The 25851-nt window shown below is 42.5% G+C and overlaps 1 long non-coding RNA gene across 1 annotated transcript in view; it reads right to left on the bottom strand.

Annotated features, from left to right (window-relative positions):
• Window positions 1-21667, bottom strand: part of LOC142062191 (uncharacterized) — a 115592-nt gene extending 93925 nt beyond the window's left edge. The window contains exons 1-2 of the long non-coding RNA XR_012662397.1: window positions 21148-21667; window positions 6716-6839 (exon numbers count right to left, since the gene is read on the bottom strand). This is a non-coding gene — a long non-coding RNA (uncharacterized LOC142062191). The remainder of the gene's footprint in view (window positions 1-6715; window positions 6840-21147) is intronic.
• Window positions 21668-25851: the final 4184 nt, after the last annotated feature.

Genomic DNA, 25851 nt, shown 5'->3' with positions numbered 1-25851 from the left:
GGAATACAGGCTGCCTCCCTCCATGTGAAATGCAGCCTTAAGAGATGAATGCTGTTCTTAGCCTGAGCAAAAATAAAAAAGACATTTCCAAAACTGCACAGCTCTCCCTCAGTCCAGAATCTTTCTTTTAAAACAATGGAGCCTTTTATAGGTTGCATACAAAGGAGGAACATGGAAGATAAGTTTACTCTTGCTCCCCAAATGAAATCTGATTATATGCCAGTGTTCAGCCATATGGAACGGAGAATGTCTCAACTCTAGGGACATTAGACCCCAAGTGGTACCTACCGCCACCTCCAACCCTATCTGGCATTGAAGGAAGACTAAAGAAATAAGAGGGACTGACTCTCCAGTTGATAAGAACAGGAACAATCAACACAAGGACCTCTGGACAATCAGGCATTGTCCTCACCAACTACCTGCTGGAGAACTAGCATGCATGTTAGTTCACAGTTGTCCAATGGTTTCGACTGTCTCACACTATTTTAAGGGTTACACTGGTTTTAAAACAAGCAAAACCAGTTTATTCGTGACAAAATTCTGGTTCAGGAGACAGGTACTGTGTTTGTTTTCTGCTCTTCTGACTGTGGTGACACTGTGCAAAGAGACAACTTTCCACAGTTCTGTGTGGATTTTCTGTGCCTTTTGCTGATTTTTTTTGCTGAAACCCTCTTGCATCCTCAGAGTTTCACAACAGTTGTCTCCCCCACTCATAGTCTCTTCTTGTACTGGACTGCCAATGGTGATAGCTAAGCCACAGCACCCATGCTACTGCTTCTGCTGCGGAGCCGTGACTGGGCGGACAGTGGGAATTGGCACCCTTTTCAGTTGCTGAAGGCTAAATGCCATAAGGACCACAAGTCAGAAGCAGAAGATAACTACAAGCGAAGACCAGGAATTAAAACCTGCATATGGATTTTACACTGGTGGCAGAACCGTAGAAGAACGATATCTTCCTACTTCCACCATTCACTCTTCTTGCTGGCCTACCAGAAAACCTACTACTGACATTTTTATTTTGCAGAAAGACTGAAGAAGGAAAAAGTCTCCACTCAAAGACCCTCAAAAAATTAAACCATGATTAGAAAAGCAAAAATACAAAAAGAGTTGGTATTACTGCTATTACTCATTGTATCGCTCCCTCATAAGGAAAGAAAAATGGTGCAGTTGCCATAGTCACAGGTGAAATCAGTTAGTCATAGTACCTCTGAGAAATTCCACAGGATTTCATGAGCTATGCAGGTCAGGTAGGATCAGGTTTCAGACAGCAATCTCTGAAGAACACCTAAACTGCTGCAAGTGATGCTGCTGAGCCAGTAGCTGCATCCTACTTTCTAAATCACTGCAGAGTAGATGACCCAAAACAGTATTAACGGCAGGTGCTGACAGGGATGCTATCTTTCACATGACGTAAAATTCAGCAACTTAACACTTTTGGTCATTAAAATCAGAAGGTACCTTTTGCAGGAAAAAGAATACTAGTTGCAGTGTTTCAGCCGAATTCCAACGCATTCAGGTTATGCTATCCTAGGAGCAGGGAGGCAGGTGGGACTTGCACGGCAATGGGAGCTTCACCTTCAGTTGTTTTGAAGATCATTTAAAAATACCACTGCCAGAAGAACCTCAAAGAATCTGTACATCCGCAATTCTTCCATTTCCAAATCCAAACCCAGGAATAACATGAGGTGAGACTCGCAGGCTGTGGATTATTGTTCTGTGATCCGTGGCCTCTTGGGAAACAGGAAGTCAGACAACCTTCTGAGGCGAGCTCTGCTGGAAGGAAAGAATCCTTCATGCCATGGGATTCTTTATGTGTTCCCTGGCATTCCCCTAAGCCCTGATGCAATTCACTCAGCCTGCAGGAAAGTTTTTGCTCCACCTGGCCAAAGAAAAAGCGTAATTTTCTTCCAGAGTGGTGAGTTGGTTCAGTTTTTCCTATGCGGTCAGGCAAGCTCTGCTGCAACAGAGGAAATTGATCTGCATAGTTGGGAAGAAGGGCAAGGAAGAGGAGTGAGAGCACCGGTTTCACCTGAAGCGAGGTGTTGGACTGGTTCAGTGTTATCATGCAACTTCCCTGATGGTCTCTCTGAAGAGCAAGAAGATGGCTCTGTGCATAGATGTCCTGAAGTACCATCTAGAGGAACCTCTCTTCCTCAGAGGAGAGAGTAAGCCTAGTGCACCAACCTTCCTGACTGTACTTAAATCTTTTGCCTAATAAGGATAGAATTAAAGCATCTCCATTAGATGAGGTAAATATGGGCCATGGTATCTATGCCTTAATTCCCTTTTGCCAAAAGGTCAGTTTAGATGGACCCAGAGGGAGGACTGTGTTATACATCTCAGTGGAAACAAAAAATCATACTTTTCCCTTGAATACATGCTTTTTGCTCTTCTGACCAGGCACACCTGTTTTCTCTACTAACTCAAATCCTTGCAGCCACGTGTGCCCAGGGGATGGGGGAGAGCGTAATAAATAGCAGGAGCAAATCATTTACCCAGTAAAGAGCATTCCATGCTTTCTGTATGCAAATTCTGCATAAAAATTCTACATATATGGTGCAGAACTGCTCTGAACTGAACTCTAAAAATGTTTAATGCAAACACAGCTGTATCAAGTGTTGTTCTTTCCAAGACTCCATTCAGTTTGATAGTTATCACTATGCCAACGGCATTCCCAGTACAAACCTCTCTTTCTGAGACTTTAACAACTGCTTTACACACAAGAGAATTTCGCTTCACCCTGAAACTTGGTGCTCTGGATCTCTACAAAATGCATGTTTCTCCCTTCTAATGGTACCAAGTGAGCCCAAATCAACTGAACAGATACTGACCAAAGACATTTGGCTAATGTAGGTTTTTAAGAATTACAAATATTTTTAATTTAAGAACACATTTATAGCAAAATATGGTAGTGCCTCTGATTACACATTCAAATCTCACTGGTGTCAGAAGAGATATGATATATCTCAGCGTACCTAAACCACAGTATCTGGTAAAATTCACTAAAGTGTTTTGAATTGTAATAACACCTTATTCAAATATCAGTTTTTGAGGGCTGAGGTAGATCAGAGAATTCCTACAAAATGTTAGTGTAGTATTTTAGTTGAGTGGTTAGATCGTTATTTATATTAGCTTTTAGGAAAGACGTGGTTTTCCTCCAACTACACAGGAGGTTTTTTTAAGAATCAGAAGTCTCTTAAATTTAGCACTCTACAAAACTAAAGGGACAGCACTTCACTTATACTTCCTTCAGGGGGCTGATCATAGGATCTAGCTGTGCATTGTGTTCTTGAGAAAACATCTAAAATAACTCAGCAGCTGGCATTTTCAAATGTATTAGGGACAGTAAGGTCGGCTCCCCAGCTGAGGTCTATTTAACTCAAATCAGAACCTGAACTGTTGATTATAGAACATAGTTTAATATTATATGCATACATGTGATTTAAAAAATCTGAGTTGGAACATTCTTATTTATTTCACTGAATGCCTACAAGGGAGATGGGAGCTTATTGCTCCATTGCTTCCCTGCGTGTTCCTCCACCCTCATCGAATCGATGCCCATGTAGAAAGCAGGGATGGCAGCCTTGTCTGGGCTGCTGCTCTGCATCCCTTTCAGATGGGTGGATCTTTCAGGATCATCCTTCCCAGCACACCAACCAGCACCACAGAGCTAATGAGGTGGAGCAGGTCATCTGCACACAAAAAAGAAGAATGGGAACAGACCTCCTTCTGCTCTGAAGCAGAGACAAGCCTGTGCTGCAATGTGTATTAGGGAAATGTAGCGTAGTATCATATCTAATATCAAGTCGCAAGAGAAGGTAATTCATAGAACATCCTAAGAGCACATATCAGTATTATTGTTGTAAACCCTGATCTTACAGTTCAAATTCCACTTTTAGAGTGAAGTAAACGCTCCCCTACACAACTTCAAACCACTCAGGATAGCCTCTTACTACAGCTCGTCCTCTCTCCCTCATTAGCTCACCAAGCAGCAGCATCAGAGGCAAGTGGGGGGTTACTGATGCATTGTAATTACAAACTGAGAGTCTGTCACTGGGGAAAGCAGAAGAGAAGCCTCTAATTAACACAGGCCAGTTACTTTCCTCTCTTAACGCTTCCTTTGCTGAGGCACAAGGCGGAGCTATGGTAAGGAAGTCCAATAAAAAGCCTGATAGCTATTTGCGCCTCTGTGACTGGCAGTAATTTAAACAGGTTTGACTCTATCTGGGCACAAATACAGCTTTGAGAAAAGCAGGAAACAAAGGCACACAGGCCTGTCCACTAGAAACCAAGTTATCAGCCCCTGACTCCTAATGGTGAACATGCAAACAGTCACAACTATGGCGTACTGGTCTGACCTGGCAGCAGGTTTGTTCCATGGTGCCCCTGCCCTCAGTATCACATACAGAGACTGTGCAAAGCCCACCCTCAGGGTCTTTTGGGGTTTGTGTGATTGCTTTTAGGATTCTTGTGTAGTTTGCATCAGGTACAAAGATATGCTGTAGGTTCTGACTTTGGTTTCCTAAGCTTATCTGTAACCCTTTACAAGGGGATAGTACAGAGGGAACACAAATTCTGAAGAGCAAGTGGCCGGCAGTGGAATTTCTGAGAACATTCCCAGAGTTGAGCTTGAGGCTTTGCTTTGTAGGGCAGCTTCCCATCAGCACCACAGATGGACAGAGGGTCGTCAGCTATGTGCCACTACAGTGGATGTGCCAAATTTCGTTTCCTCCCTCAAAAGAGACATATTTTTGCCTTTATGAAGTACAAGGTAATAGTTCAGGTGGAGGATATAGTTGGCAGCTGAGAGAAGCATCTTTCCTCAAGAGACAGGTCCAAATCACTCCACAGGGACTCCTACACACTTTCCCAGAGGAATCACATAAAAAGCATAGACGAGGAAACCAAAGATGACTGAAATCAAATCACAGCTAGGAGGATGCCTGAAATCTTTACCCCTGGGTGTGTTTAATTGTACCTGACATTGTAGACGTATGAAGAGACTGCCTTGCAAGAATAAGGTGGGGGAACTGATTGAGAATTGTCACTGGCTCAAACCAGACAGACTTCAGAGGTCAGACACAACCCTCAACTTGCCAAAGTCAATAGATAGTTCTGTCTGAGAACTCTGTGAAGGAAACTGATTAAGATGATCTGCAAGAGACAAAAGACAGACAACAGAAAAGCTAGTAGTTTTCCAGGAATGAAGGCAACATATTATTACAAGGAACATGGAAGATTCCAAGTTCAGGAAGTACTACTTTGGTTACAGTCCACATTGACACCCATGACATTACACCAGGCACCATCCCAGAGCTCTTGACAGACTGCAGAAAAGGGTTTTTAAATGATATTCTCAGAGAACTTTCCAAGCAAGGAAAAGAAGAGTAAGAGAAAGTTTAGCTCATTAAGCAAGCAGCGAAGGAGGGGAAATCTGGTTTTGTTGAGCAGTGGAACGACTTTTACAGAGAAAGGGGTTTTAGCCTCACACAGAGGGTTAACAGCCTCCTGCAAGATAGGCTGAGAATCTCTTATCAAACTGTGTAGACGGTGGTTGATAATGATGATGATACAATCATCATCATGTGATAATCATGATACAAATGCATAAATGTGTGTGTAATTGGACAAGGGTTCAATCAGCAAATAGCACTGCGACTCAAGGCATTATCTAGCCTAACAATATGTCACTGCTCCTTTGCTGCAGGTTACGAAACCACAGTCCAGCCATTTCCTAATGCAGACATCAGTCTGAACCAGTCAGATTAGCAGTTCAGACAAGCAATTTCAGGACATGGTCAAATAGTACCTCTAAGCCAATCTAACAGTAAACTGTCACTAAACAGGCTGGTTCACCTTTCTGCCTTCTCTCTCTTGTGCCATGTCTGGTGCTCACCTACCCGTTCAGTGAGCTAGTTTAGGATGCAGTTACACGAGACAGCTATTTAGCTGCTGAAAAAAGGTGGCAGGACTGTATAGTGGGAAGTAGGGAGGGGTGGAAGTACCTCTTTCAACAGAAGGGCAAGATGTTAGATCAGCTCAACTGTATCATATAACTTTATCCTCAGATTTCCTAAAAGGAGAGGAAGAAAATCAGAATTTAGGTGGTCTGAATTACTCTCTAGAGATCTCTCCCTAAATTATAAAAGGAACCTAATGCGATTCCATCATAACCCTAAGAAAAAGTGCCTAATTATCAACAGGTTTGCCTTCTCCAAACTGCCTCGCTACAGAGTCTGATGACTACTAAAATTTGTGGGAAGAAGGGAGTAGGAAAAGCAGAGGTGAGTGTGATACTGAGGCAGTACTGGTTTAGAGAGACTAAAACTGTTGCAGACACACACTCTGACTTAATCTGGCTGATTTTTGAAGAGCTGGGGAAGAAGGAATCTTTACATTCTAGTGGTGAAGAACAGCTGAGGATAACAATATTTTAAACTGGCACAGCCAGATCTAGAGGACAATGTCTAAAAGCTCTTTAAGATGTTGTGGTTTAAGAGAGACTAAGCTTAAAAACGTCTGTGTTGTAAGAGCAGAAGTAGTAAAAAGAAGGTATTAGAGACCATTTCTTTCCTTCTCTCCCTGAAGAATAAATAATTAATGGCTGAAACTTGGGGGTAAGTCACTTAACCTGAATGTTAAAATCAGCTGTTACATCTCTTTCTGTAAAGAAAGGATAAAACAGAGTGCTCTTGAATTTTGCACAGACACTTACCTGTTAGGTTGTCAGAGATGGTACAGAAACTCACAAGCCCGAATGCTTCCAAACAGCTAAGTGAGCAGTAATGTGCATCTTTTCTGTCATCAGGGTGTGAGATAACCTGCTCTCAAGCCACTGTCTGTAATGGATAGAAAGAAAAATGGTATTATCATGGATGGATCACTTGGCCATTTTAATACAAATTGAAATATAACGTGTAGATTTTGCCAGCAGGAGGGGAGGTTGACTTGGAAAGCTGCTCTGTTGAGAAGGCCCTGAGAGTGCTGGGGGGCAGCAAGGTGACCCTGAGCCAGCACCAGGCCCTTGGGGCCAAGAAGGCCAACAATATCCTGGGGTGCATGAAAAGGCGTGTGGGCAGCAGGGCGAGGGAGGTTCTCCTCCCCCTCTGCTCTATCCTGGTGAGGCCACACCTGGAGTGCTGCATCCAGTTCTGGGCTCCCCAGTTCAAAAAGGACAAGGAACTACTGGGGAGAGTCCAGTGGAGAGCTACCAAGGTGATCAGGGGACTGGAGCATCTCCCTTATGAGGAAAGGCTGAGAGACCTGGGTTTGTTCAGCCTGGACAAGAGAAGGCTGAGGGGGGATCTCATCAATACCTATAAATATCTGAAGGGCGGGTGTCAGGAGGATGGGACTGGGCTCTTTTCAGTGGTGCCCAACGACAGGCCAAGGGGCAACGGGCACAAGCTGGAACACGGGAAGTTCCACCTGAACATGAGGACAAACCCCTTCCCTGTGCGGGTGCCCGAGCAGGGGCACAGGCTGCCCAGAGAGGCTGTGGGGTCCCTTCCCTGGACACATTCACATCCTGCCTGGTCACAGCCCTGTGCCCCTGCTCTGGGGGTGCCTGCTCACGCAGGGGGTGGGACGGGATGATCTCCAGAGGGCCCTTCCAACCCCCACTGTTCCATGATTCTGTGATTCATGGGGCAATGGACAGACACAAACCTCTGAGATGCTGGGGCAAAAAAAGTAGTTCATTTGATGGTAAGGTGTCTGTGAAGTGGAAGCAGAGATGCAACACTGCCTCAGTATGCAGATGAGACATGAGTTAGAGTAGCTGGTTAGTTCTGATGTCCATGCTTTGAAGGAGGTTGGAATATTCCTCAAGTATTCAAAGAAGGGCTACAAAAATATTCAGATATTGAAAAGGAAATCTTACAGTATGGTGCTTAAGGGTTCAGTCTATTAAGCTTAATACATGGAGAAGAGACCTGACAACCAGGAACTTCCTGACCTAACAGAAGTATAGCAAAATCCTGTGGCTGGCTGGAGTGGAGACAGATGAATTCAACTCTAAAATAAAAAGTAATTTCCTTGTAATAAGTGTTATTAAATATTGGAACCTCTTAGTACAGGATTTGGCTGACTTTGTTCTTCTTAGCCTTTAAGCAAGACCAGATACAGTTCTAATTTAATGCTTTAATCCAGCTTCCAGAAAACACCGTATGACCTATGGAAACAGGCGGCTGGAAATAGATGATCAGTGGGGTGGTCCCTTCTGCCTTGAGAGCCTATGTACAGGTAGCAGGTACTTCTTTAAAAAAATAAACAAAGACCTGCTTTAAAAGCCAGCGTGTAAACTGATCTGACTGATGTGGTCTGATGCAACAGACACAGCTTTATTTGATCAACTAGCAAACTTTATCGGCTTCCTAAGAGTCTCATGAAAACATTCTCGTGCTCACCCTTTCAAGACTGTTGCTTAAAAAGGACTTGAATATGAGCAACTGCAAAAAGGTAGATCAAGAGACCAGAGTTGTTAACATTTGTGCACAATAGTTAAAATACGTGGTTTATGGATCTACATTCACATGTATGAGGCCAATATGAATCTGTGTAGAAAACCCTGCTGTTCTTCTGTAAAAGGAACGCTTTGAGTAAATAAGCAGCAAGGAGCAGCTGCTCTTAAGTAAAACTTGACTTTGCTGCAATAGCCAGTCATTTACATTGCTGACTTTCAACTTATGATCAACAGACAATTTTTAAGGAGTCAGCAGCACATCAGTAAAAGCCAGCCTATTTACCACAGTCTTAAACTCACTGTGCAAAAGTCTGCACCTCCTCTGGGAGATTTTTCAATGTCTGCGAGCTGAAACCTTTGGAAACCTCTAGCTTCAATTTTCAGAAGCTACCAAATGCATTTGGATGCCTTAGTTTTTAATAGTATTCTTGTGGGGTTATTTTTTTCAGGAGGCAAATCAGTAGAAATATTCAATGTTTCCTGAAAACTACACTCCCGTGAAAAATTTTAAGCACAAAAAATAAAAAATGAAAAGAACCCAGTTACTTTCTTTTGCCCCAGCTAATTGTCTTTCTGTTTGTTTTTCTTTTGCTTTTCTTCCTTTGTTTTTTCTAAGACTTGTGAATAAATCAGAAATGTTGTCATATCTTATTTGACAAACAAGTTCCCTGAGAACGGAGGCCTATGACCCCAAAAGCCCAAGATGCAAAATCTCTAACAACTGGCTCTTCTTAGGGCTGGTACATCTGCATTGTCAGCTATTCTCCAAACAGGCAGGTTTGAAGGTTTCTGCATGCACAACACACCATGTGGGCTCCTAGCCTACAGTACAGCTCCTGAAAGTAGATTTTGATGGGTCAAAGCCATTTTATTGAATTAGCCCTTTATTGTTTACATTAAATCCAAGTGAGCTCACAAATACTGACTTATCCTTCTGAAAGGCTGGATTATACCACGTGGCTCGGATGCAAAAAAAGATTAGGGTTTTTATACTAATTACTTCCAGCATGAGGAGTGCATGGACCAGAAAGCACTGACTTCGGAGACGCTCTGCTGGGCATTTTAGTGCAGAGATATTTGCCATCTTTTCTTGCCACAAGTAAAATGACTGCTGCTCCGTAACGGAATTTGGAGTGCCACACTGTCATTAAACCCTGCATACGAGAACTGTCATGTCTGGGACAGAGGGCAGCAACAGCCCTTTCCACGTGTTTCTGGTTGTTTTATCCACTCTCCCACCATAGCTGTTGCTGTGAAATACAGTGTAGCATCACTTTCTCCTACTCTACGTCACTTTTTCAGAAAGTAAGAGAATAAAGATTATCTTATATTACTAAGTGAGTTTTCATTCATTTATACTTAATCAGCTAAGTAATTCATCAATAAGCAAAGTTTTCCCAGACTACAAAACCCAAGGTATTTTCAGCAGTCTGAAAAATCGGAGTCCAATACAGATGTGAATATGTTGGAAACAGGAGATGCCAGATCACTGACATTACTGTAAATCACAAGTGCTGCAGTAAGACAAGAGGGACAGACATGCAACATGCATAAGACTCTTCCACACGATGTGTGTTCTTCCCCAAACAAACCCTCATATTTCTCATAATCAAACAGGCACCTGCCTATAGAAAACAGACATTCAACTTCTGGGCAGCTTTTGTGGCCAACAATGCAAATCTTTCATAGGAAAATCAAAACTGTCAGGGAGTTTCATAATTTGTATGGGCAAAACAGATGTCCCAGAAATACACACAGCTTTCCCTGAACAACTTTGCACGCAGTGACATCGGATCTTCTCACTACACAAATTACTACTGGGGGCCTGGGGTCTGTTGGTATTTGTTTGAGTGATGATACTCTGTGAAACAGAACAAACAGAAGGCTTAAATGAGCCTAAAGATTTGTGAACTGCTGATCCTACAGAAGGGACACCCTTTATTGCTTTTACATCCAGCAGTATCCAGTATCCAATACAACATGGGGGTTTTATGCTTGTTCTTATATATTAAGCAAAATGTTTGTGCTCACACTCTGAGTTACAGAAATATACAGACCTTTACACACACACAAGCTGTGATGTGGAAGGAAAGGCTCACAAAAGGGTCTTGTTTTAAATCTTGCATTCAATAAACTGCTAGAAGAACAAAATGAAAACAAGCTATTGTGTTAATCTCCAGATTAGCCCTCATAGTCTGTCAATTTAATACTGATTAGTAAACAATGTCCATAATTAAGCTGTTGTTGGAGACACAAATGCCCCACGAGCCCGAACTAATGCGTAGTATTCAATCCTTTTACAAAGGATGGCAGATACAATTCCAGGAATGTTAATGCTGTCAAGTATCCATGATGTACATAACAAAAGAGAAGGCCGAGGGTTGAGGTAATTAAGCTCACACTAGACCCTCTCCCCAATCTGTATGTGTTTATTGACTAGATGTTATTAGGTGCAGTAAATAAAGTGCCACTGAATCGTGGGAGCTGGGGCCAAAAATGGTATGAAGTTTATGGGGCCGTCAAACCCTGGATTCCCCTGGCATCAAAGCACACACATCCCCTTTGCTAAGGCTAGTGACATTAATGTGCATGACAGGGGTCCATGGGGCCGTGGTCCCCTAATTGTTTAGGAGACCTTTTAGTCTGGTTGCAGACTGCATGTCTTGGTATTTGTGGAGCTAATTGCACTGAAATCCGCCAGCATAGTGTTTGCAGTGGTGGGTTAACTCATTTATCCTCAGGATAATACTCAGCTCTTTGTCAACCTGGTCTCCCGCGTTCACTCCTAGACTGTCACCCCAGAGGCGGGAGGAGGAAGCGGGTTTCCGCCAGAGCTGTGAGGGAAACCCACTGACTGCACATGTGCCAGAACATAAACATTTAAATACGAAACAACACCAATTTTCTGAGTGTTTTCATTACCGGTAACCTTTTCTACTTTTCTCGGGAGGGTCTCAGAGCCAAGTCAGCAGTTTAGTCCCTGACAAACTCCAACAGGTGGGACAAGCACAGGTGCTTGGCCTGGGCTCCTCTCATCAGTTTATTTTTCTATACTGAACCTCATGGGTCTTCAGATTCGAACTAAAGCAGAGCCCAGACAGGCTTAATGTTTTGGGTTCCCTGTGACCCCATTTTCCCCCACACTTAAAAGAAGAATAGATAAAGGTGGAAATAATTATAAGCAACCTTTTATTTTGATCTCAGTATTTTTTACATGGGGACGGAAGCGGCACTAGCCATAGTCTGAAAAGTGACATAATGCAGAAAAATATTTTTTCCTAATACGGACTCTGAGATTTACAAACTTCAGAGTGAGAGGAATTAAATATTCTTTTTGACATTTTTCCAGAGTTCTTGATTTATGGTATTTTCTCAGACTTCTTGCCCCATATTTACAAACATACAAGTAACTAACAAAATCATAATTATAGCAATTCAGTTAGGTGGAGCACTTTCTGTCCAAGGATCTCAGATGTCTTGGCCCACACAGAGTGGCACTGTGCAAGTTTCCTCTGGGATCAAATGTATCGATAGCCCCATTGTACAGTTTGGACATCAGCAAATTAAATTGTTTTGCCAAAGGTCAGAAAGAGTGTAAACTAGTGGTAGAACTAGGAAAAATACTCAACGGTATCTTCGCTGCTCTCCATCCTGGACTACCCATGTAAATGAAGAACAGCACTGAGTGGTTTCCTGTTTGGACATGTGGATTTGATTAAGGCGGGTCACAAGTTCCCAGAATTTTTGGCCAGGTGGTGACTTAGCTTCTCGGGTGATACAGAAAGACAGCACCTCTGCTGTTCCTTCCTGCCACACTGCAAAACCCACCGCATGCAGGGAACAGCCCTGCCTCATCCACAGCTCCAGGCTTGCTAGAGCCAGCACAGAAAGGAGAGGGGAGGAGATGGGAGTGGGAATGTGCAAGTAGAGGTTAGGGGTAGCACTAGACCACAGCACACCAATTTATTTTGGCTTAAACTACTATGGAATCACAAGCTCAGTGGAAAAATGCTCCTTTTAGAAATAGTGCCAACCAGCCAGTGTCCCCATCCCTTGAACAGACTCATAACTAACATTACTGAGGTGCAGTGTTTTATCCCATGTATCAAACTCCCCTCCAACACACAAAAAGCCTTTTTTCCTTATATAAGGAGTAAGATTTGCTCATCTTCACAAAACCTACAAAATAAGCTCCAGGTTTCTGCAGCAGCTTGTTTGGGGTGGTCTTGCAGATCAAGGAGAGATGGCATGCAGCATGCTGGAGGCAGCAAGTGCCACTGTCACAGTGAGCTTGTTGGAGAGACAAGCAGGATTGCTGTAGTGCGCTCAGCGTACCTTCAGAGTGCCTGGCAGTTGCTTGGACCCTGGGCAAACACGGCCTTACCGAGAAGCTCAGCAATCACTGTACTACTGCTGAGCAGTGCTGCAGGTTTCCGAAGCTCGAGCCTTTCCAGAAAGCTGCTTGTCTGCCTCATTTGCCCATTTCGAGCTGCCAAAATGACAGCAGCTGAGACGACAAAGCAGAAACATGCAGCTCAAATCTTACTGGTTCACACAGTGGTACATCAAAGGGAACAAACAGCAGCTGACATAGCAGGATATTTGGGGTTGGGACTGACTGAAGTACAGAAGCGAGAACTAGAATGTATAAAACTTTTTCCCATTTGACACAAGAGAGTCACTCCAGAGACTGCCAGAGCTTTTACTGAGCCATGCAGGAGATTAATAGATGAATAGCCTCCTTCTCCACTTACGATCCTGCTTAGATGGGGAAAGGCTGTTTAGATGAAGACTCCAGTTCTGCTGAAGAAAGCATATTTGCCAGATAAACCCCGTTTCAAACATATTAGCAGAAAAACAGGGGTATGGATAAACTGTAGTTCCACTTTGAATTTCAAGTGCATCAGAATAAAACAGGAACTTCTCATTGCTCAGCAGAAAAGGAATATGCGCTTGTCTCTGGATTTGTAAAAGAAATAGAAGCTGATCTCACATTTCCCCTTATTATTTGTCTCATCATACAACTGATTTGATTACAATTTGCAGAGAACCTGGAAGTACTTAGTTGAAAGATGCTACAGAATCACTTACACAGTATATTTTAGAAAAATGTTACTCCCTTTCTATATAAGAATATGACCAGGCTTATGAAAATTGCTGTCTTTTTTTCCTACTGGCCACAGACAATAGCTAATGATTCATATGTAAAAGCAAAAATGTCATAATGCACTTAACCAGATGTGAAAAGTGGAGGTGTCGGTGGATAGCTGTCCTTAGCTCCTCACTGTTGCAGTAATCTCTTTCCTTAAAACCTGGAGTGGAAGAGTTTGAAACTTCTCCATACCAAACAAAGACAGCCCCTCTTGGTAAAAGAAGCAGTATTTTTCAAACACAAATTGTTAGCTGGAATATTCTATAGACTAGCTGTACGCTGTTTGAAAATCTGCTCTTTAACATTCACATAGAACATCGGAGCTTCCGTACGGTCAAGTGCACCAAGAGGAAAATAATTACCTGAAGCACACTTCACCAATACATTCCACTGACTTCCTCAAGCAAAGTCTCAGCACAAGGGCAAATTCTGCTAACAGCAGCTTTTTCTTGACTCTTCAACCACAGAGGGCTGAAGGGAGGCTCAGGCAGAATGGAAATGTGCAAAGTTACTCACTCTACAAACATTGTCTCCTGGATCCAGCCATACCTGTGGAAAACGGGACAGCCTTCAGCCCTGTCAGTTTCCTAGGAAAATTGTTCATGGAAGCACTATATCGCACGCAAAATTAGCGAAGGCCTGCTATTTACATCATTTAAACTAGCCCTGCCCCTTTAGCCTGAAACAGGAGTCACACAAGCACCCTTGTTGGTGCAGCTGGGGTGGCTATGGCGGGCAGCAGGGCAGTGGCCGGTGGCGGTAGCAAGCAGGTTGGCACTAACATCCTTCCCCAGCTCAGCCTGCTGTGTAGGGGAGGATCCAGGGAAAGGCAGCCTGGTGAGCAGGGTGCACCCAGGTGCAGGGAAGTCAAACCTCACTTCTCTGCAACAAAATTTCAGTGTGATCTTGGGCAAACTGCTTGGATCCAGATCCTTCAGGGGACTATTTTCACAGAGCCTTAAGTCACTACTAGGAATTATACACTTAAATAGCTTGTCATCTTAGTCAAAATTTCTCTGTGTTCCAGTTTTTCAAGTGAAAAATAAGACAACAACCCTTCTTTCCTTCCCAGGAATGTTATAGGTGTAAAGACAAGTCTCTGAGGTGCTTGGGTAAGCATCTACAGAAAAAGCCACTTAATAAAGTTAACAGAGCTTCTACTAAAACATAATTTGAAAAAGAGAGGGTTTAGCCCAGTTTTCTGTTCATACAGTTTCTGTTTGTCTGTCCCCTCCACAAACATCCCCACTTGTCAGTTTCAGTCACATGTGACTGGGCTGAGAGGTAGAGGCTTCAGAGAAATTAAAGACAATTTTTTAAAAGCAAGTACCTCTCCTCTGTTATAGGACAGAGAGCTTAGCAGTGTATCCTACCTCTGAGGAAACCCCTGTGTGACAAGCTCAGCCCTCACCAGGCATCAGGAACTCACAGAGCAAAGAGCCTTTACCTCTGCCCCACACATTAAAAAGCTTCAATCAGAAAATCCAACTATGAGACACATCAATACAGAGACCACGGTTAATTGTTCCACTCTTTGCTGCTTCAGCCTTTATCACTTTGCCTGGTGCTGGCCTCTCTTTTGTGAGCATCTACTGTTTCATCTACATTTCATACAGGGTTACCAGATTGCAGAGGTAAATCTCCCCTTTTTCTTGATCCATCAGTTCAGCAGTAACAATGAGGCTGAACTATTTGGTGTCTACAGTCTCAAATTCACTGTGTGCTTACCCCCGATTTCTTGCCCGGTACCATCCATACCTGAAATCCCCAGGTGCTCTGGCTGGCAGAGGTTCCTACCCTGTGGTCTTTAATCAATAAAGAGTCTCTCCAGCCCTTCCTGGTGGGCTGTAGAGGCCATCTGGCTCCACAGCGCTGCTGAGGCTTCTTTCTCCAGCTGGATTGGAACAATCCTGCTGGATTGTTGTTTAAAAAAATTAAAGCGCGTTTGGCACCTTCTAGTATTGCTTCATTTGATGAGCCAAGGACACAGGTGCAACAGTTACTATTTCAATAATCTCTTGCAAAACAGAGAGGAAATGGTTTCTGTGGCTGTCCAAAGGAGAGGATATGGTCTGTGTGACTATGAATGGAAGAGTGTTTTGACACACATGCTTCCAAAAACTAAACCAACATGATAGCCATCGATTAAGATGAAGGATAAGCAGCTCAGCATTTAAGCACACAGGAAAGAGCATAGAAAGTGCCCGTTAGGTCAGACCTGAAATCTACCTAGTTCAGCCTTGTCCCCGGGAGGGGAAGAAGGAGAGAGTGGCACATATTGAAGGAGGAATATGAGGCCCAAGGAAAATACAGCACAATTCCTCTGACAGAACTCCAGCTTCCAGGAATCAATGGGACATGTGGTTTCCGAGCCAGGGTTGCGCCAAACAATCCTGTGTAAAAGCCACCAAAGGACTCTATGAATCTCTCTAATCTCTTCTTCAACTCCATTTTCACTTTTTGCCTTCTGAAGTTGTTGGAAGGTCCACAGTGAGAAAATATTGTGGTGCAATTCACAATTATGCTATTTGCTAAAGTTACTTAGGAAAAGGTAAATTGCCTTATTTCACATCATTTGGCAGGTTCCAAGCAGCATGTTATCTACATACTGATTAGCTGCATTGAATCATTGGTTTTCACTCAGTTAAGCCAAACCCATTTGAACAATTTTTGAATAATTTAGTTCTCCCATTGCAAATTAAGATCCAGCCTTACTCCATCTCCCATTCTACAAGCTTCCAAGAACCGATTGCTGTGGTTTGCTGCAGTTCTGGTCCCCCGATAAATCTCAGTTACCCATTTCTCCTTCAATTGCAGAGACAGAATTACCAGCCTGCTCCAGAGAAGGGTCTGCTAAATCGTCTGCTTGTCCTTCAAATCTGACTGTTCCTCATTCTCCAAATACAGGTACATGGGAGGTGCCCTGAAGCAGAAAGAAGGAAACACATTACCCATAACTTTAGGCAGCTTAGTTAGAATTAAGAAATTGTAGGTTATTTTTCTGCAAGCGGGTGCCCAGTCAAGGTTTCCTTTATGCCAGTGAGAGTTTTTCTAACAACTTCAAGGGACTTCGGATCACTTCACAAGAGAAATGAGCTGAAGTTTTTGTGTCAGTTCTCATTTACCAGGCAACAATCACAACAGAAGCACCAGTTACACCCTGGAAGGGTGGAGGATAGGGGCTACACAGCAGAGGATTCACAGCAAGTGTCACCGAGCCCATTGCCTCTGCTGGCAGTTTCAACTATCAGGAGCCAAGGATGCCATGGAAAAATCATACTGCATTTGCTCCTGAAGACATTCTCTAAGGCAGAAGGAAAGTAGGTTATAATCTGCTGCAAGAAAACTGGGCATTACTCCATCAAGAGAGGAAAAAAAGTGATATTTTTAAAAGAAGATTATGAAATCAGATGCCATCTTGTGGCCAAAACCCATGAAATTGCTATGGTACATTTAATACAGTACACAAAACACACAATAAAAAGCAGACAAAAAAGAAGAAATAAGGGCTTAAAAGTTTGGAGACTTTTAATCTCCAAGTCTGTAGTTGTCTAACTGTTTAATATGTCTCTGTCCACAGGTGTAGAACCAGCTCCTCCACACTTCTGACAGTTTAACTCCATTAAAAGATAGTTGTAATTATTGACATTTTCCCTCACATAAGTTTTCTGTGTGAAAAATTGACATATCTTCTACAAGCTTGTCCAAGTTCTGACTGAACTGAAGCAGGAGGAAATGCAGGAGACCGTAAATAACGGGGCCACTGAATGTTGTTATTGCCTGACATAAAATAAGTGCCTTTCCTGTAAGACAAGTGCTCCAATTAGGACATATGTGTGGACTCTGAGACATAAACGCTTATTTGTTCGTAAACACTAGAGCTGGGAAAACGGGTGCACAGAGAAAATGAGGATAGTGATGATAGCACTGAAGGAGAATGAGAAGGCATATGTAAAGAGACTACCTAAAATTATGGAGGAAACAGAAAACCCTCTGCCTGTCACAGATGGGATGCAGGAATTTCTTCAAGGTCCCTCTGACTTGTGTTACACTATCAAAGGCACGGAGTCAGTAGCATTGCCCTTGCCCTTCTCCTGTTGCACAACCTTTTTTCAGACCCATCCTCCATGCTTTGTGTCTTTCTCCTTTCCCAGTTGCCAACCTGCCCAAATCTCTGGATGAAGATCATTCGCTCCGACAGCAGCGAGAGCTTTGCAATCTTCTATCTCACACCTTACTCAACAAGCAATGAGAGTTTTACACCATTGCTAGGGAACAACACAAAAATTTGATGTTAGCTCCTCCAGAACTTGAAAATTATCACATAGCATAAAAAAGCTACTTTTGGCCTTTTAGATTATTTCAGATCACCTTCCATGTCCCAAATGCCTGGCTGTAACTCAGTTACCTGTGTGGTCTATGCAGAATATAAAACCACCACATGGTCAGGTAAAGGCTTTCCTGGCACACGTTTTGAATGACTCTCGTTCCTGTTTCATGGTTTTGCTAACCAGAAACGATGTGGCCCTCCCATTGCACTGTGGAAGGACCCCAATTCCTGACTGTGTTCATCACAGAGAGAGAAATAAGTTTCTAACATAAACATAGGCATCTAGTAACACTGGAAATACCTTGCAGTATCAGAGACATCTGCACAGCACTGGCAGGTACAACAGAGGACCTACAGGAGATCCCTGCCTTCTCAAGAGCGACAGCTGGAGACCAGGTGGGATACCATACAACGTGTAAAATGGTGCTAGATGCCTATGTTTAGGCAAATGAACTGTTCCCACCCCGTGAAAACATACAGGACTATACATACTATACTGTACTATACTATAAGGAAATCCATTTGAGCTAGTAACGGCAGCAGTTGTGAGTAAGGGGTTAACTAGCAGCCATTATGATATTGAGGAAATTGCCCCAACAGAAGTATAATCCACATGGTAGAAGACAAGTGTTATTCACAAGTTATTAATAAAAGAGACCAAAAAGAAGGCAATGGTATACTGTTCTGTTAATCTCATAAGCCCAGATGTTCATGAAATGAAAAACAGCCCAAGTACATGACCTTTCATACTGATGTAAAGGAATGTTTAAGATATGATGGGATGTTATATATCACAGGATGTTAAAAACATCATGGAAAAAATTCAATATGGATAGCAAAAATGTAAAGAATCAAACACTTACAGAAAAGATAGATCTCATAAGATGCAAAAAAAATCAAATCACAGTATACTTTTCCATAATCATAATTCTATCTACTTTTATAGGCACCAGCACTTATACAATGCCAAAGTACAATAATGGCAGGCACCGCTAGCGCATATGATTGTTACAGTTTCTTGCACACTTTCTCCTAGTGTGAAGCAAACTGTTCATTCTTGGGAAGACATGCGACATTCTGTTCTCATGCACAATAAAATGTCATGCAGAAAGCACCCTACGTGCAAAAAAGAAAATCTATGGACTTTATTGCAGCCTGCTCTTGGAGTCAGTTCTTGAGGTAATTGATTCATTTGGAAGGAAAATATTTTGGGAAGTGAGATTCTGAAATAAAATTTTATCTGAATGCTGGTCACCCTTTTCTGTTCCAGCACTGGTGAATGAGCATAAATGGAGAACCACAGGTCTTGTGGGGAGATTAGGAGGAAAGGTCTGTGTGTGCAGACAGCGAAGAATTCAGACATAACCTCTTGGTCTTCCCCCCCGTTTCTTTTCTTTTCAGATGCTTCAGCGTAAAACATGTGGTTTACACTCATCTTTGTGTAAACTTCTCTGGAGTGAGTTTCAGACAGAGGGCAGTCCCTCTGTAAACAAGATGGACAAAGCTGAGACTCAGAATGTGTGCGAACATGTGTCTATTCTAGCTTTTTATTAATAACACCACCTGGCTGATGTGGATTCTGTAACTGCAGAGCAGCACTGGCCTATTGGAAGCAATGGAATAAAGAAAAAGAAACTCATCAAAACCTAAAATTTTGTCCCCTGCTCTCCATTCCCTTGTCCCCCATCCCCACCCTTGCTGACACTGAAACGATCCTAGACAAGGGGAGCGGGGGGCAAGTTTGGGAGGTCAGTTTACACACGGGTCAGCTTATATGTGAGTGTATACAGTATCAGGGTCTGTTTTCTATTTGCTTGTCAAATACCAACACCATAAAGAAAGGAATAGTACTAAATCCACCATTTTAACCTTACACATACCCACAATTACAGCTGAAATAACTCAGCAATTTTTGAGTTATATGAGTGCAAAGAAAGCATCTGTAACCAATCACCTATTTTTTGTTCCCCCTTTTTTTTTTTTGGCAATTCTATATCTTAAAAATTGTGAATGCAGTTCTATTTTTTTTTTTAAAAAAAGAAAACTTGTTCAAAAAAACACAACATGTGCACTCAGGCTGAAAACACACATGCCAAATTCAGCCTGGAGAGAATTTTTACGGCTCAGTTATAAAACCCTGAAAATAGGGATTTATAATGGAAATGCTGACAGACCATTAACTACAATAATAACATAAACGGAGCAATAGAATTTCCAAGTTATCTCCTTTTTGTTTGTGTCAGCATTCCTGCACAAGAGCCTGCGCAACGCACAGACACGTTTAGCAGCACATCTCTCAGGGTTCTCTCCTACGGCGTTCACAGAATACAGAGGAGGACACAGCGGAGGAAGCGGTGAGGCATAACGTGCGCAGTGTAGATCTCTGGGTGCACCACATCCCTTCAGTCAGCTCGAATCATGGGCTTTTGGGATCTCTGTTTTGGGAGGAATCCTGCCACCAAGCAAAGGCAAGTAGCAGGACACCAGCTCACCTGTTTTGCTCTGTGCCCTATTGATAGCAGAACAAGCCACGGCTTGCTGATCCCACAAAAAACCTTTCAGTGCCCAACAGGAGGTTTGCTTCAAGCTTTCTGCGCAACTCGCAGAAGAAAGAGGGAGATAATAACTACTTATGCTGGTGTGTGAAAACGGGGCATACGAGGACTATTAAACTACACATTGTACGCTCTTGCTTTAAAAGCTCAAGCTATGTCTTCTCTGGAAAGATGAATATACTGAAAATATGTAAACTGTCATGCTGCTCAAGATAATTTGTTCCCCATTACAGATAGGGACAAGTTGTTTAAAAATAAAATAAGTGACAGTTAATGCTACAGAATCTGTACATTCTTCGCCCTTACAAGAAAAAAAACTTACTGGTGAAGATATGTTTAGCCCATTGCTAGTATGTTGCTAGTTTTAACAAAGCACATATTCCTAATGAAAACAGAATTTCAAGTTATTCTGCGTGGGGTGACACTGGGAATGAAAGAGGATGATAGATCCTTGTACAGTTAGGATTCTGTCAGATTCAGGGTTTTGAAAGATACACCACTACAATCAGCTTCTGACTCATTCCCTGGCTCATTTGCCCTGTGTGTCCTAAAACACCTGACATAATATAGCCAGTATCATTATCCCCATTTTACAGATGGTTAAAGAAAGGCACAGCGGTGAAATAAATTCCTAAATATTACATACCAGATTTCTTCCAAAACCCAGGAAAAGAACCAAGTTTTCTCCTTGCTTTAGTAATGTCTGCTGTACAAAACACAGATTTCAATCTTTTTCATCTTAAGGGTAAAAAGGCTAAGTATGACCCATGAGTTGACATAACTCATCTGCTTCAGAAAAGCCCTGGTTCAATCCAGAAGTGGATAGCAAGTTCCAACATCACAAAAATTATTCTCTTCACAAAAGTCTTGAGTTTTATACAAAAAGGACAAGTTTAAACAAAAGAAGAGCACAAAGCAGCAAAGCAGTCTTTTTCTGCTAACATCATCAAGGACTCCCGACAGTCCCTCCCTGCTACCAGTCTCTTCTGACATTCACCAGCTCCCTCAGAGAGGAACCATTCTCTTAAAAAACACTATTTTCTTTACTTGCATCGAAAGAAAGGAAACTACTACTGGCCGAAACGACTCAAGCTGCCTTACTAAGTACTTCTGCCGCTATTGCTCTGCTTTTGTCCAACACACGTGTCTAAGCCTTGTCTACGCGAGAGATATTTGGCACGCTGACCATCCTTTGTCCCCCTAGCATGCCTAACGCACTACAAAAATGCTCCCAACGGTGCACAGGCGCTCATGCCACTGTTTGGATTAGAGTGCTTGTAGATGACACATAGCTTTGTCTGTTGTTTACAACCCAGGATAATACAACAGACATTCAGTTGTCCCAGTGTCTCGCCAAGATTAGCACGTGGAAGAGCAGGAGCTGGCTGAAGCTAAGACTCAGCAGGACAGAGGTTAGGCTTGTGGGCAGAGGGAAATGCTCCAAGGAGCATTGCGGTTCCCTCAGAGCAAGGACACATGCTCGCAGATTATCAAGAGAATCGGCGTTCTGGAAGCTTTCTTGACTCCTTATTGATACTGTGCTCTCATACAGCAACATCTGTGAGAAATGCTTTCTACCATCCCTGACAAGCCAGAAGTCTGCATTACATCCATGTGATGACCCGGCCTCAGGGGTAAATGCCTTCCTCGCTTCCTATCTTGCTGTGGCACTACAGCCCATTGGGACTCTGAGTGTTGGCACCAAGAAACCTCCAGCTGGTACCAAAGGCTGCAGCACACCTTCCTACCCACAGTAAACACAGGCAGATTGTTTCCTTGCTACTGGACTGACTAACCATAAATTACTCTCTTAAGCCCTCATCCTTATTTTCAAAAGACCAAATGACCCAAAGACAAATGGTCTAAAAGGCCACTGCCCCCTCCAGAGTTCCCTTCTCAAGGATACTGCAATGGCTGATGTTAAAATGAAGATTATTGCTCTGGAAATAGAGCTGCCAGGCAGTAGAACATTTTCTGCTGTAGCCAAGGCTGTCACAAGCATTTCCACCTTCCCGTCCAAGGCCATCCTAAACCTTTCTTTCCATAGGAACAATGCACCGCTCAACCCACTCAATAAACAACGAACCAAAGGGAGCCATCCTTCCATCAGCTTCTCTCCCCTCATTTACACAATGCTCTACGTGATTTGAAACTGGAAAGAACTTGGTTTGGGGTTTTTTTTTGCAGATAAGCACCAGAAGTGATGCAGTAAGGTGGACAACAGAGTGCTAAGCTGGCAAACTGGCTGCTCTGGGGAATGGCAATAAGGTGGCTATTCCCAGAGGGAAAACTTATCTCAGCAGTCCCCAGCCTTGCTGGCACTGTATGGAAAAGGTTGGCATCTTGAAGCTTGATAATATGGCATTAATCATGTTCTTGTCCTGTATACTCAGCATCAAAATCAAACAGCAAAAACTAGAGAAACAGGAAATTCTGAATTAAGGTAACACTTCCCCCACACAAACCACCACACAGTCCTAATTCTGTCCCTGCAGCAATGCCAACCCTTGTAAATTAGACGACTTCTCAAGCTGTTTGAAGTCCTGAGCAGCCAGCTCCAAAGTGAGGAGTAAGTACATGGCTTTGAGCCACATTTGCAATACCTCCCTGCCAATTTCTGGCTTGTACTTCATACTCCCCAGACGCAGGTTCATGAGCCATGACAAAATTTGGGGGCAAAGTGGAACAGATGCACAAAATAATTTTGCCTGGTCTGAGGTTTCAACAGGAATGCTCCAGACAGCTTTGGTCGGGGTTGAAGAGAACAGGCAGTGCTGGGTGGTGATCAGAGCTCAGCACCTGCCCTCACCCCACTATGCCCTCAGTGGTTTCACTGTGTCATGTTGACAAGGACAAACATTCACTATATGCAGACCTGGCTTTTAAAATTACAGAACTCCTTCGAAGTGATTTATAAGGTGCTATTATAAAGTTGTTTGAATTTCTGAAAAATAGAGGGACTAGAAATATTTTTTTATTTAGTCCTTAAATTGGTTTGGTTATTTGTTTTGTTACAGGAGATCAAAAATAATCCTGGTATTCACAATGAGCAGTAAAGGCTGTTCAGATATGTTGGAATAACTTTTAAAGCAGGTGGCTACCTTATTAAGTGCTAAACATTCAGAGTTGAAATATGAGTCTGTTTCCATCTAGGGCACGCAGTAAATGGCTTCCACATATGCATAACAGCCCATTAGCACAATAAAAAAAAATTAGTTATTCAGTTGAAATTAGAACAAACAGGTACTAAATGCAAGAATTTCAAAGGATCCGTTTTATTTTATAAACCATTGTTCCAGCTGGATAGCCATGGTTCCTCTCATCAAAACAAATACCACAAAATATAATTTATTCTTTTGAATTCTTTTACCCACAGTACAGTATTTGTGGGAGGGAAGGCAGGGCGACAGAGAGGTTTGGAGTCATCAGGTACATGACTGAGAACCTTCAAATTTTCATTTCCTAAAGAGTTCAGAGATTCCACGGGCAGAAAAGCAGCTTTCCAGGACAAGGTACTCCCTTGAGGCTGCAACATCAATATAATTCACTCCTGAAATGCAGTTTAGCGAAGCAAACTAAGATTGCTCTCAACATTTTGATGGCACACTAGCAGGTCTCACCTCTGCACGAGCAACCCACTGCAAAATGAATCTGTTGAACTTTAACTGATTCTTTTTGGAGTGAAATATTCATTGGCAGGTGGGCTCTAAAGGGCCGAGTACACAAGCTTAATAAACACACAGTCTATCAGCTTGTGTGTGTTTTAATAACCATAACAATTTTGTCGGTATTCAAAAAACCCAAAATAATTTTATTTTTATAACAACGTGTGGCAAGTCAAATAGGGAATAGGGCAGTCTAACGCTCAAGTAAATGTCCATAAACTTTTAGCCATATATGCAAAAAATAAAATTGTAACAATAAAAGCAGCTTAGTAGTCCCCATGCATCCATTTCAGCTGAAGGTAACTGTTTCAATCACACGTTCTTTTTCTCTTGAGAGTTATGTTTGGTGTTTTACACTAAATTCCGGCACTATTTTTTACTTGTTAATTGGAAACCATAGTCACTTCTGCACTGTTTTCCTCTGCTTTCTATATTTGTGATTTGCACTCAACTGTCAAATCTTTAACGGTGGAGAAAACCCATCTATAAAGTTAAGGCACATAATGCTGTTCAGAAAGCCCAACAGCTGTCCTTATCCTAACAAGTGAGATCGCTTAGATGACAGTCTAGCTGTCCCATCTCCCCTCAAAGCTGACCTGCCAGAAGGTGAGTCCTGGCTTCCGTATGTAGCAAACAGGTAGTTACTAGAAAGACAAAACCCAATTCTGCAACCTGCATGAGAACAAGACTCCAGTGATGGCAACAGCATTGTGTCTGTTCACACCAGGGTAGAACTCTGCAGTCAGATTTATCAAAAAGTATGCATTTTGTACTCAAAGGGAAAAATGTTAGGAATAGATGCGAGTTCTCTAGATGAGAGGTCAACGTTAAGTTTCTGGTTAATGAGGTACTACTCCCAGCCTTGCCACATAATATAAAACCTGCTGTATAATATAAAACATTACTGTCAAGATTGTTATCATGGACATTGTTAAAACCAGCATTAGTTACAATGACTGCAGGACTGTGGGATCTCTCTCATGTATATACGTATACACACATGCACGTGCGCATATATATATATATGTATGTATGTATATGGCAGTTATCCTCACGTATAAGCAGTGAAACTCCAATTTTAAATACAGCCTCTATATACTTGTAATATTTATCACCGGGGAGGAGACTGAGTCACCAGTGCTTTGCCAAACCATTTCTGATTGCTTCAACCATTCCAGTAAGTATCTCCTCAAAAGTTTCCATGAACATGAAGTTTCGTTCCATGAAGTACGGTAAAATTACAGTACATTCCAGCACTACCTCCCCCACCATTTAAGTGCACAACAAGATCACAAAATGTCCTTAAACAGGACAGTTTCCTCCATACCCTCAAGGAATCTGCACAGCTTTAGTTTTAGCTTTACCTTTTTTGTTTACCAGGAACCACACCCTCCCAGCGACTCCAACAGCATGCAGGGACATCTAGTGACCAAAGGACATATTGCAAATAAATATGCCCTTGCATCTACTCCACTACACCATTTTGTTAAAATGAAAGGAGCAAAATCAAGTGCTTGAAAATTAGATAAAACACGCCCACTCTTTTTTGTTGTTGTTGTTGTTGAGGTATTTTCTACCCAGTAAAACAGCCAAGGCCATGTCCATTCATCCACTATCTTCACTTGGCTTAACCCTCGTCAGGGAAAACGAGAAGGCAAATTATTTATGTCTTAATTTCACTCTAG

Source organism: Phalacrocorax aristotelis, chromosome 9 (assembly GCF_949628215.1).
Source record: "Phalacrocorax aristotelis chromosome 9, bGulAri2.1, whole genome shotgun sequence".
NCBI classification, from domain to species: Eukaryota; Metazoa; Chordata; class Aves; order Suliformes; family Phalacrocoracidae; genus Phalacrocorax; species Phalacrocorax aristotelis.
Note: the sequence above shows the minus strand (reverse complement) of the source record. Positions and strands in the feature narration are given on the sequence as shown.